The 12,821-nt window shown below is 32.2% G+C and overlaps 1 protein-coding gene across 1 annotated transcript in view; it reads right to left on the reverse strand.

The window, feature by feature from the left end:
* The window catches only part of LOC119830027 (mucin-5AC), a 44,177-nt gene extending 36,981 nt beyond the window's left edge, over positions 1-7,196 (reverse strand). Inside the window, exon 1 of the mRNA XM_038352849.1 lies at positions 6,834-7,196. The gene's annotated coding sequence lies outside the window, so the exon portion shown is untranslated. The remainder of the gene's footprint in view (positions 1-6,833) is intronic.
* Between the last annotated feature and the right edge of the window lie 5,625 nt (positions 7,197-12,821).

Below are 12,821 nucleotides of genomic sequence, written 5' to 3' on the forward strand. Positions count from 1 at the left end.
GAAAATTATTTTAGATTATTTTATCTTCACAATATTTTCTCTTATGTCGATGCTTATATTACTGCAAGATTTGTTAAACATTGTTTATAAAGTAAAAAAGTCGTCCGTAGCACTTGTGTAGTTAAAGTTTTAAAATGAAAAAAGTTTTCGCTCAAAAGTTCCTTATTTTCCACACTTTTATTTAACCTTGTTGGAGCGATTCTTCCAGTGAATCTCTCAGAGAAAACAGTAGACATTAATAAAATAAAGCAAAATGTGATCACAACTTCAAAGTAGATCCAATGGGCGTTATTACGCCTGCTGAATCCGAAATCTTAATGATCATTAAGAGAATTTGTCAAGTGCAACTTCTATTTGCTTCATTAGTGAACCGCATTTAATTTAATTCCGATTACATAATGTCTGGCGCCTAATTGTACCCGTGTTCAATCGATCTCATTAATAAATTTTGTATATTCAAGCATGTTGTTTTTAGACAAAATCTTTTGTTGGTATTCGACTGCCACTACATGCAATTATATGATTATGAATCATCCAATGATTATTTTATTGTCTTCCGTCTGCGGCATCGCCCTCGTGGTCAAAAAGTTATCATTTTTCCGCATGTTTCAAATATTCCAAGTCTCGTATAGTTCCAAATCTCGTGGGATTTTCGGGATCCTATACTTTCTCTAAATACAACTATAAACTTTGTCTGTTTCTCCAACTACATCTGCACTTAATTTTATCCAAATGGGTTGTGCAGTTATAGGGTGAAAGCGTAATAAACATCATTATCATCAACACAAAAATTTTGATACATATTTATAATATTTTTTTGACTCGAATGAAAAAGGATTGAAAGGATACCGATTCATTATTATGAACAAAAATAGAAGGTAAATAGTAAATTACTTAAATACTTATAATATATAGTACTTAAATTTTAAACAACAAAGCTTGAAAGAAACAAAAGAATATATTTCTTAATATTAATTTATATTAGACGATATGCGCATTAAATCTTTTCGAGACATGAAATTGTTATATGAATAGTTTTTAGGAGTTTGTTTAAAATTCGCCAACTGTAATTAAATACAAAATGTGTACAAAATTAAAAAAATAACTCAAGCTGAAAACGTGTTCTAGCCTTAAGCTCCTTATACGAAATGAGGTCTCAAATGAGTAAAAAGGATTGAAGCCCGTATTTATTTAACATCCAGATAAATATTCTAAATACGAACAACTTGAAACATTATAAATATATCTTGCTCGATTTTTTAAAACAAAGAAGCTCGGGTCTTGTTAAAGTGCAAGGGAAATAGCCTAAAGCCTGGAACGACAAATATATATAACTAGCTGTTGCCCGCAGCTTCGTCTGCGCGGTCTTAATAAATTTTCTTGGTACAAACTTTCATCCCCTATTATATCCGCTTGAGGTAATGTTTTCAAACTCCTTTCTTAGCGGAGGCCTACGTCATAACATCTATCTGCATGCCAAATTTCAGACCGATCCGTCCAGTGGTTTGGGCTGTGCGTTGATTGATTACTACGTCAGTGAGTCAACTATGAGTAATATTTATTTAGATGTATAATTTATACCAGAAAAACATAATTAAGGAACGTTGAAACAAATGCTGCCATCTTGTAAAACGTCGTTTAATGATATAGTTGAGAGTGTAGATGATGTGTTATTTGATGTGGTTATGATATTTCCCTATTTGCGATAATTTTAGTAATCCCATTCCAATAACTCAAACTACTGAAATATATAATATATATATAATGACGTAATCATAACTTCAACGCTCACAATCTCAAGAAAACTACGTAAATTACGAAAAAATTTGAAGATAGCCGAATTTACGGCTTCGGTCTAATTTCCCTGAAACAAAGAAGATTTCTTTCATCGGCAAATCTTATTTCATACCCATGCCACCCTTTTGCCATTGTCATCTAAGTGCCAAATGTTCCCTGCACCATGGACAATGCCTTATTCTACTGTAGCCAAAATAAAAAATACTTCAACATTATGGGCGAACATAAAGTTGACAAGTTATGTAGATATAAAAATAATTAATTAATCATAAAACTCTTGGCATTGCAAAATATTTGATATGTGTAATTTGTAAACGATCTTCAAAAAATTTATAATTAAAAGCACTTCCTGATATACTCCACTTTAACGTCAAATGCATAAAGCCGCAGCTATCAGCGCAGCTTAAACAAATTGCTTCGAACTGAACGGAAAAATAAACGCTTCTAATTGCCATGATCTATTCGAAGAACCTCTGACTATTCAATACGACTGCACATAATGAAATGCGAGAATATCTACGGCAAGGGAATTAAAAAGAACGCCATTTTAAAAGAGTTTTAGTAAATAAATGAGCGTTGCTTTCAAGTGGCGTTTATTGCCTTATCTCAAGGAGAATAATAGCATTATATCCCGGACAAACCCGTATAGTGTCTTTGAACTTAAGCAAGATATTTTGGAAGTACGCCAATATCATTGCTTCAGGCCTTGCTTGGACCAAAGTTTGTTCTGAATTCTACCAAATTGCGGTGAGCATATACGACGCTCTGTTTTTAAAATAGCGCACTTTACTAAGCAGCTGAGACCTGACGCAATATCAAATTACTTAAATAGAGTAAACAATTAAATTATGTAAAGGTTTAGTTTGTTGAAACAATTTAAACTAATCTAGGCCTGACTTCAACATCATCATCGTCATCAACTAATCCAATATCTTATTAATATCTAGATAAAATGTATGTAATATTTTATTTGTAATAAATGTGTCGAGATGAGATCATGATTATTAAACGATTTTGGCAAGGTTCTTTACTACTATTCAAAAAGCCCAAGGCAGAATGAGTCATAATGGGAAAATAAAATACGAAAAGACGATTACCCAGTAACATTATATTATCCGAGTCATGTCATTTTAATCAGCATTTTTAGAATTGTTTGATAGGCAATATGGAATTCCTATGGAATGTGTATGCTTGGAATTTAAAACAGAATATTTTGAATTAAACAACAAAGTTTGTTGGAAATTGTAATAGAATACTTAGAAAGTTTCCACGGCAACCCTTATAAGCTATTGTTAAGAAACAAGTTCCCAAGCTGGCTACGATCATACGAACCATACAACCCATATTTATGAGTAAGAAATAATTAATCATATTCCGCGCACATCTGAGTCCTTCGGTCCTATTCACTCACAGAAAGTGGCTCACGTAACAAAGAACGGTAACCCAATACGTGACAAGAAATATGAAGTATTGGATGCTTTACAATATTCTATTGTGGTAGACCCATTTACCACTTAATTGGTTCCGATGGATCCACAGCCATTCGTGACGTCGTTGGCGTGTCGCGGGTGAAATCGCGGATCTGCTTTGTGAGCCAGTAGGCGCTGCGATACTGAGCAATTCATCACGATCATAACTAAATGCGTAAGCAATGAAATAATCACGCAACCTTCTTAAACATTATGAAATGTATTACAAATTGGTAATAGCTTATATGTAGGGTCAAGTATATATAATATATATACAACGATAACAAGGCGCATTACAATGTAACAAAAGCAATAAACGTGAGCTCATGAGATCACCTACACAGGAAACTCGAAGCATTCCGCTTTTATTGCATTACATGTCCTTTATAGATTGAACTACATAGTTTAAGATCGCAAAAGTTCTTTGTCATTTTACATTTCATTCACCGCTCCCTCATAAGAGTAGAGAGGGTGTAAACGCCATTCGATGGCATTATTACTAGTCTGTGCTATTGTGCGTTCGCTATTCTACACGAAGACACTCTGTTGAATAATGCATACAAATAAGCTTTGGCGTGAGGCCGACCGCAAATGCCCTAAAGCCCTCTAGACGTCCGAAAATTAAATAGCTTTTCGAAGATGTTGATTCCATGACTTTTGCAGCATACAAATAGTATTTTAGAACGATTTTAGATAAATTTTATTTACTTATTAAATATTATTATATTTTGGTTAAGTTACAATTCATCATCTTGATAAAAACAGAATTACAATTACTGTTTGCCAATGCAAATTAATTATTGTTGTTTATAACGAAGCATGTGCTGTGCTAAGAATATAGGATTTTAAATGTGTGGATTTGTCTACGAAGGCGGATGAAATCAAGCGACCTCGGGTAAGACCTTCTGAGTCACCCAAACAGAACCATCTGCCCACAAACTATTTATTATTCAAATGAAATTGTTAACAAACTAAAGTAATTTCTTGTAAATTTTATTAAATAAAGAGCTATTTTTTCGGTTTTTTTTTTGTTTTTCATACAATAACTCTAATTTTGTTTATTTGACAAATATTATGAAATTTCACCGTGTAACGCTAACTTGAAAAATTTTAACATATTGTGTTTTAAAGAAAGACGGATTTAAAATTATCAGAATTAATTACGATTGCATTCCTTTAAGTTTTTTTAGAAACGCGTTTATTAAATGACCTAGAAATATAAATTAATATTTTAATTAATCTAGTTGTAGCGTATACATCACAATGAACACGATGGAGTTCATTTAAACAATTATAATTCTTTTTTGAATGAATATTAAGCTTAAAGTTTAAAAGTACATTAACTACCAATAGTTTAATAGATATGAGCGTCACCTAGGAGCTTGATGTTATTTTCTCAATAAGCAAAGTTTGTCGCAAAGCATTCCACACTGACTACTCAATGCAAATGAACTCGACGAAGCCGGATCTCTCTGGCCAATGGGTTATATAAAACAACTTGTTTACATACAGTTGAATAAAAATTTTAAATGCCACTTTACCGACGAATAATTGTGACGTCACTCCTTTAAAATTTAAATATATTGTTATGTACAGTAGTAGACGTAGAGTTGTCTTGTAGTAAATTTCGTATTAATGTTTATAATATACGGTTTCATAATTATTACTTATTTGTTAACAATAAGGAAAAAATCAAGCAATAAAATACTTGTTTTCAGTCTAACAGATTCTACTTATGTACTTCTACAAATACAATTAAAATGTAATTATAAATTGTATCAACAAAACAACTACCCACTATTGTGCCCAAAATATCGATGTTAACTTTTACAAATTGGATCCTCTGTTTAATTACGTGAATGATTGCTTTTCGTGGTCAATAATGCTCCATGCGTTTACCGATATTAATTAAATGTCAAATACACATCATTTTGAACATAATATACCAACTTGTGTTGTGTTCCTACCGCGTTTAACGGTGAAATTTCAATTTATTGTATGAAATAGTTATGGTTTTGTTATTATTATTTTACATTCTATTATAATACGAATGAATTATGAATATGATATATTATAATAGAAATGCACAAAATCGTTCATACGAACGATTTTGTGCATTTCTTATCATTATTCTATCATATTTTATTGTGGGAGTCGAGCACGCTTCGGCACAAATTGGGCCAGCTCGCACCGGGGAAGTACCACACCCCCACAGAAAACCGGCGTGAAATAGTGGCATGCCACTGTGTTTCGTACGGTGAGTGGGGGAGCCGGAGGCCCGTTTCCTTTTCCTCACCCGTCCCAGTCCATTCCTTCTTTCCAGTCGTTAATCCATTCCTTTTCCCTTATCCCAAAAAAGCGGGCAGCGCATTCGCAGAGGCCCAACCTTTGCGAATGTTCATGGGCGGTGGTGATCGCTTACCATCAGGCGAACCACCAGCTCAGTTGCCCGCTATGACATAAAAAAAAAATAAAAAAAAAAAAAAAAATCAATTCTAATTTTAGCGTCTTTTAACCTTCAATAGGAATTCTGAGTTAATAGTTAATCAGTAAATACATTTATGGGGAATCGGGCTAGCTAAGCCCTATCGCCTAAGCCTTTTCCATTAATTGATCTACCAAAGCAGTTATACTTTTAAAACTGTCTGTTACCAAAGATTAGATTAGACAAGTGTTTTTGAATAATTTGGTAGGTATTCATATTTATTCATTTATGATTTTCTATTTCGGTTTTGTAACCGTAACGGGAAACATCTAATAAGTAATAACACAGAACTTGAAAAAATAATATAGATTAAAGTATAACTTCCGTCCCATGTGCGATAGAGTGATTCGCTTCTTTACTATTAATATTTTTGTTAAGAAATTTGGTATAATTTAGTATTTAAGAGATATATCAGATGTTCTACTCTAACTAGAAAATAATGCGGCGGAAAAAAGTATGTTGTATATATCTTACAACGGTTAATACAATACAAATTCAGTTTTAAAATAATACGTTGACAATATCTTGAAGCATCAAGAATAATATCGTTAAGAAAGCGTTGTCCTTCAAATAAGCTCTACCTACATAGAGAAACGGCAATACATATTAAGATAAATACTTGTAAGGTACTACGCGTTGATGCAATTGTTAATCCTTCGCAAAAATGACGTTTCTTTTCTCACTAACAGCGGCCTTCCTTTGAACCCAACTAAGAATTTCCTTTGAGATAAAGGTCATCTTGCTACGTATTTCCTACTTGGTAATTAAGTTCGTTAGGGAGTTCAAATGTCCGCTCTCTTAAATTGCTCTCCTTTTTCGTTGGAACCCGAAAACGCTTGATTTATATATATAAATAATTATTAATTAATCACGGTATATGATGACCTCTCCTGTGTGATCGGTGCTATAAACTGTAACAACTAATAAATGCCAATGTTGGTTTATTGAATTCACAAAAAAAACGAGGTTGGTTTTTTATGAACATTGTAAAATAATAAATAAGCAATAATGAAAATTGAAAATTGTTACTAACAAAAATGAAAATCTTGACTTAAAGCTTAATCATTATTTATATAACTTACCAAAAAACGCCTGTGACAATCCAATTGAAAGAAAAATTAAAGGGAAACACAACAATAAACACAGTCAAAACACCACGGTTACGAAATTGTATAAAATAAAATCACCAGAGCCAAACAAGAGTCGCACAAACAATCGCGGACGGCACTATGCAAGAAATTCGTGTGCGTTCAGTCAGGTACCGCGATGGGAACCAGTGCCGCAACGTGCGGTTACGCGGTCATAATCAATTCGAGTGTGTTGTAATATTTACGTAATTTTTTCAGGCTGTCAGATGGTCGTGCGATGTAGTACCGCTTTTGTCGAGTGTACCACTCCCGGTGAACGTACGCTCCGCACTGCTGCCCGTAACATCAAAAGGTCGTTCGTTACCAACATTCTCTTTCCGCGCAAGCCTCTCGAGTTAGAGAGAGACAGCGCACTGTTCGGACCGCATACAGTCGAGCCAGAAAGAGATGGACGTATAACCTCCAAGGGAAACCCGAATTCAAGTCTTGATAGTTTCAACTTAAATCGTGCTTTGCCTTTGTGAATTATTCGAGATATTCGTAGTTGCACAAATATGTGAATAAACGGATATGTTGTAAAACTGGCAATTGTTGTGCACAATCAAACACGACAATGTAATTACTTAAATTTTTCTCATTCACCAAATTGAGTATTGGCTAATGGAAACTTATAATTGAGTGGGAAGCTTACATAGCATTTAAGTTGATAACTGACAAACAGCTGAGCTGTGCAAAAATATACTACTGTTTGTCTATTAATATGATTATGAACTGGTTCTACATAGGTACTTACATTTTATGCATAATTTTGTAGTTAAATTTTAGTGTCCTTTTCTAATTTTACAAAGCATTTGCTCTAATAATGAAGATAACGCATGTTTCAAAAACATGAATAAGTTGGACAAAAATTATAACTATAATAGTAGTTGAATGGTAATAACCTTGGACTTCCATTGAAAAGTCGGGGGTTCGAGACCGGACGAGCATGAAAGAAGTAAATTGATCTTTCAATTTATCCACTCATTATTCACATCATCACTGTGAAGGAAAATATCGTAAGGAAACCGGCATGTCCAAGATGTAAAAAGTTCGACGACATGTGACATCTGCCAGCCTGCACTTGGCCAGCGTAGTGGTTAATGGTGAACCCACTGTACAGCCATAATAGGTGAAAACATGTTTTCTACATAAAAAATTGAGAAAGAACGAAAAAAAATATTGACTAACTATCTAAAACCTCTAATTTTTCGATGCAAATAAAATTGACATACGGAATAATATGGAAGCAATAAAAATTTATAGAAACATACATGTTCGTGCTTTATTCATATATTAAGGATTTATGAAAAAATATAAAAATTAATACTAATAAACTTAAGTAGTCTAAATTATTATTCGGCTCTACCATTCATTTTACGAATTAATCAACTTATTTATTTCGAAATCTAATTTAATAAATCTGGTTTTTCATTTATAGTGGCCCCAATAAAAAAACGACAACGATAACGAAAAAAATAACCATATGAAAATGAATATTTTGCAATTGTTCATTGGCTTTAATTCCAAATAAATTATAGAGAAAATCTTGACCCGCAAGTAACTTCATAAGTTTTTAATTAAACGTTTATTAAAAGTTCAATTACAAAAAAAGTAGGTGGCTTTACCTTTCAAACTCATTTAATATGATTGTTTGATTTTTTTGTAATCTCTTCACAAAATACTCTCTACAGTACCCCGTATAATATTACTACAACGTAATCAGATAATATAAATTGGTAATTTATTACACTTATTATAGAAGACTTAATTATGATGACACCTATTTTCAATTTATTAGGCGCAAATCTAATTTATGAATGAGATACTTCGAATAGATTGCTAAATGTACATAATTAAATATTACTTAAGTTAGAATAATGATGTATTATATGAGCCAAATGGAATCAAGTCGAGAACTGAAACTCCATACATCATCATAAATTAATTCACGTCACTATTGATATCTACGCAATACATAAGAGTGTACCTACATGCTTATAAGGAGACTTATAACTCTGTCTACTGGCTGACTCTACAAACGTTAACTGTAATACGTACGAAGTTTCATCTTTTAATATATATTTTTTTAAATGTGGCGCACGTTTTTTTCCATAAGATTACCCTACGAGTAGACCCAAACAATAACAAACTCAATATAACAAGAATTAGCGAAATTGATCGAGTCGTTTACGCGTGATTGTTATTTCCCGATTATTAATAGGGATTTATTTTTACATACAGAGATTCATTCTAAGCAAATATTATCACGTGTCTACATTCATTAAATGAGTAAATGTGGCTCAGATAATAAAGTCATATTGTTAGAAACAGCAAATTTATTTTTTCACCGTTATTGAATCAATCAGTTCGTCTTCCAATAAACGGCGGAGATCAAAGAGGGCCAAGTCAATTTCCCCCTTTTATCAACATTTATTTTGCATCTAATGTTCGACTTGGACTATAAGGAGTAATTGGCGAAGGCGGTAGGAATATTGATGAATATCGAAGTGAAAATGTTAATTTCTAAAATCTTTTATTAATTAAAATTTTCAATGTCTAATGGATAAAGTAAAAAACTTATGACTTATGTGTGAAACAGCATATAAAAGGGCGAACATTTTTCAAAAAGATTTCTCCTAGATCGAGAGGGTTTTTAACAATTCTGGACTGAGCTCGACCTTCAATGATTGTATGTATATTTTGGCTTAGGTGAATGACAAGGTGCTAAATATCTATAGAGATATTTTTTAAGATTGTCTTTTGGAATATGACTACATTGATAAAACGGGTCTTCTTTGTAGTTGCGTACTTTTAAGTAACAAATTTTGTGGATTTCCCTATTCCTTTCAAATAGTGAAAAAGAGGAATTAATAAATATCACAAAATATAATTGAAAGTAAGATATTAAAAATGAGCTTGAGCATTTTAAAATAGTGTCTGAAATTCAACAATGTGCTTAATTTAACATTGTTGAAACATATCAGATATACTTAGTAAGCTGGATTTAATGTATAAAATGATGACATTAAGCTTTACATTAAATACTGCTGTATAAATTACACAAAGTAAATGTTCCCCATTTATCCGAGCGACGCCGGCCGCCAACGTTGCAAATAACGTTTAGTGTTAAAATAAAACTACTTTTAATACCTCCATGTTTTAGATTGCTCGCCGTTAGTATGAGAAAATATACAGTAACATTTTTTGATATCGATACATCGACTTTTATGGGAAATTAAAAATTCTTCAACTTGCAAACGGTATTTCTAAACGTAAATTAAAAAACAAACGATAGGACAACGACATCACGCTTTTTCAATTTTCCTGAACAGCGTTCAAGCTACAAAATCTAAGCTTGCTTTGATGGAAAAATTCGCTTTTACGCTTACATTTATTCTGGGCAAAGAATCACAAAATGTTACGTCTTATTTCTTAATAATTGTGAATAGATATTTGATCGTGGACGATTGTAGGTTTTTTTTAAACATATTCCAAAGGGTAGGAATAAAAACAACATTTGGTATGTTGTTTTTATTCACATCGAGGGATAAAAATATGTAGACCTAAAAATCTTAAGCAACTGCTAATGCCTGGTTATATCTAGGACCTTTAATTAAACCAATTAACCAAACTTTACCAATTATGTCGTTCGTTAAATATGGTCAGTGAATGTAATCAAGTTCTAACAGAGTATTAGGAAAGACGGCCTTGGCAAAATACTTCATGCTTTATAAAATACTTTACCAGATCTACTTATAACTATGATTAGTTATGATATTTTGACATTTTTTTCTATTGAAACCATTGCAACTAAAGTACCTAACAGTACAGTACAGGTCACCGAGTGGTAAGGCCTTTTCCCGGTAGGTATGGCGAAAGAATTAGGTGTTAATCCTGCCCCTTGATAGAATTTTTTCTGTTCCTATAGTTTTGAAATCCTTTTTAAATAAACAATTTCTTAATATACTCCCAATATTTAATTTAATGTTTATTTACATTGAACAATCTTAGTTTTCTTCGCCTACGCAGCTCTAACGAGGACAATTAATGGGACAGCCTAGTCGCTCGGAATACTTTAATTAAGCACCTATAAGCTGCATTGCGTATTGTTCCTTTTTAATTAGATAAATGTACGATTCTGTATTTAAAATAATTTATTTAAAGTTGTCCGTAAAAAAACAGTTACTTATGCCGTACAGATATTATCAAGTACATTCTTTGAAGTATGTTATAATATTCTTATCAAAATCTTGCTTTATTCACATTAATAATTAAAAACGTTATATAATTAATAAATAAAATAATTTGTTAATGCGAAAACAACAATATACGATTATGAAACGATACATCTTTTGCTTCCAGTTTTCCAATGTGGATGACTTACTGAATTGAAAATTGAAAATTTTTACATTAAATACTTGTATATTCGTATACTTGGATGGCTCATTATCCCGCCACAAGGACCTCTGTACTAATGATATAAAGCTGAAGAGTTTGTTAGTTTGAAAGCGCTGATCTTAAGAACTGCTGGACTGATTTCAAAATTTATAACTGAGTGCTATAGGCTATAGACTAGCACTCAGTTAACACGTACCTATATATACCATGGGCGAAAACGGGGCAGACGACTACTACGGTAATTAATATAATATACTTTAATAAATAGTTAATAATATCAATGCATCATTAATTCATTAGTTTAACCATAACCTCGAATGTATATCGACCATACGCTATTAATAAATACTGGGAACACATTATTCGGCCATATCACGATTCGTAGTTACAAATTGGACATGAGTTTATTCTGTATTCTCGTACTCGTCATTATTTTGTCTCTAGTAATTTCGTAGTATTATTCGAGTTGGTAATAATTATTTTTTCATTATCAGCATATTTTGTTCTATTCGTAAAGAAAATAGAAATATATTAATTTAGTTATAATAATGTTCTTCTATTAGCACGGATGTCGAAAAAATAATTTGCTAGAGTTTTTACAAGGCGCTGTAGATTAGATGATAATAACGTTCTTTGTCTGTATGTAATGTCAAACGGGATTAAATTAAATTTCTTTATATTATCCGGCCGTAATATAGTTGTTTCTACAATATTACTTACTAAAGGCTCGTCTTGGCTTCGCCTTGATATCAAACATCCAAACAAACAATCTTTCACATTTATATTATTAGTGTGATTATTTAATACTATGTACACCAATAGGGACATCATTAGATTTCATTAACACGCAGATATGGAAAATAATATTTCTTCAAAGTCTGTTCTTGTCATAAAACCATGATCGCCCGAAAATAAGGTTGCAGTAGGGAAGTAGGGAACCAGAGCCTATAAACTTTTTATTGTTTCCGGGTCATGGCTCTTCAAAGATTCAGGATCTAATCAATATTCTATCCGGATTACGAACATGATAATTGTAATTCCGACCTTATGGGTTTTAAATAAGAAGCAAAGAAATTTCTTTCTTATTTCGTAATCGTTTTTTATTGTCACATCAGATTATGCGTGTAATTGTGAATAGAAATAACTTATAACCTTGTAGCACGCTTAGATTCACCAGAACGTGACCGTTAAAAGAAAATATTGAATAGATTTTTTTTGGGGTATGAAAAAATAGACGAAAGGTGTTTATAACTGAACAAATAGGATTACTGTTTTATTTATAAATCTTATGTTAAAAAAACCTTATACCCAAACTTATTTTTGTAAATAAAGTACATTATGAAATGATTGAAGAACTTCCGTAAATCAGTTATCCTGTTATAATAATGTATAGAAATTAAGAACAAAGACCTATTTCATAATGCGATATATATAGAATAACTAGCTGCACGCCCCGGCTCCGCCCGGGTAGTTGTTTATTGTAATTTAAATTATAATAAAAACTATCCTATCTCTTAAGTTGTATCGAACTGCACATGGTGTGCT

This window comes from Zerene cesonia, chromosome 11, assembly GCF_012273895.1.
Source record: "Zerene cesonia ecotype Mississippi chromosome 11, Zerene_cesonia_1.1, whole genome shotgun sequence".
NCBI lineage: Eukaryota > Metazoa > Arthropoda > Insecta > Lepidoptera > Pieridae > Zerene > Zerene cesonia.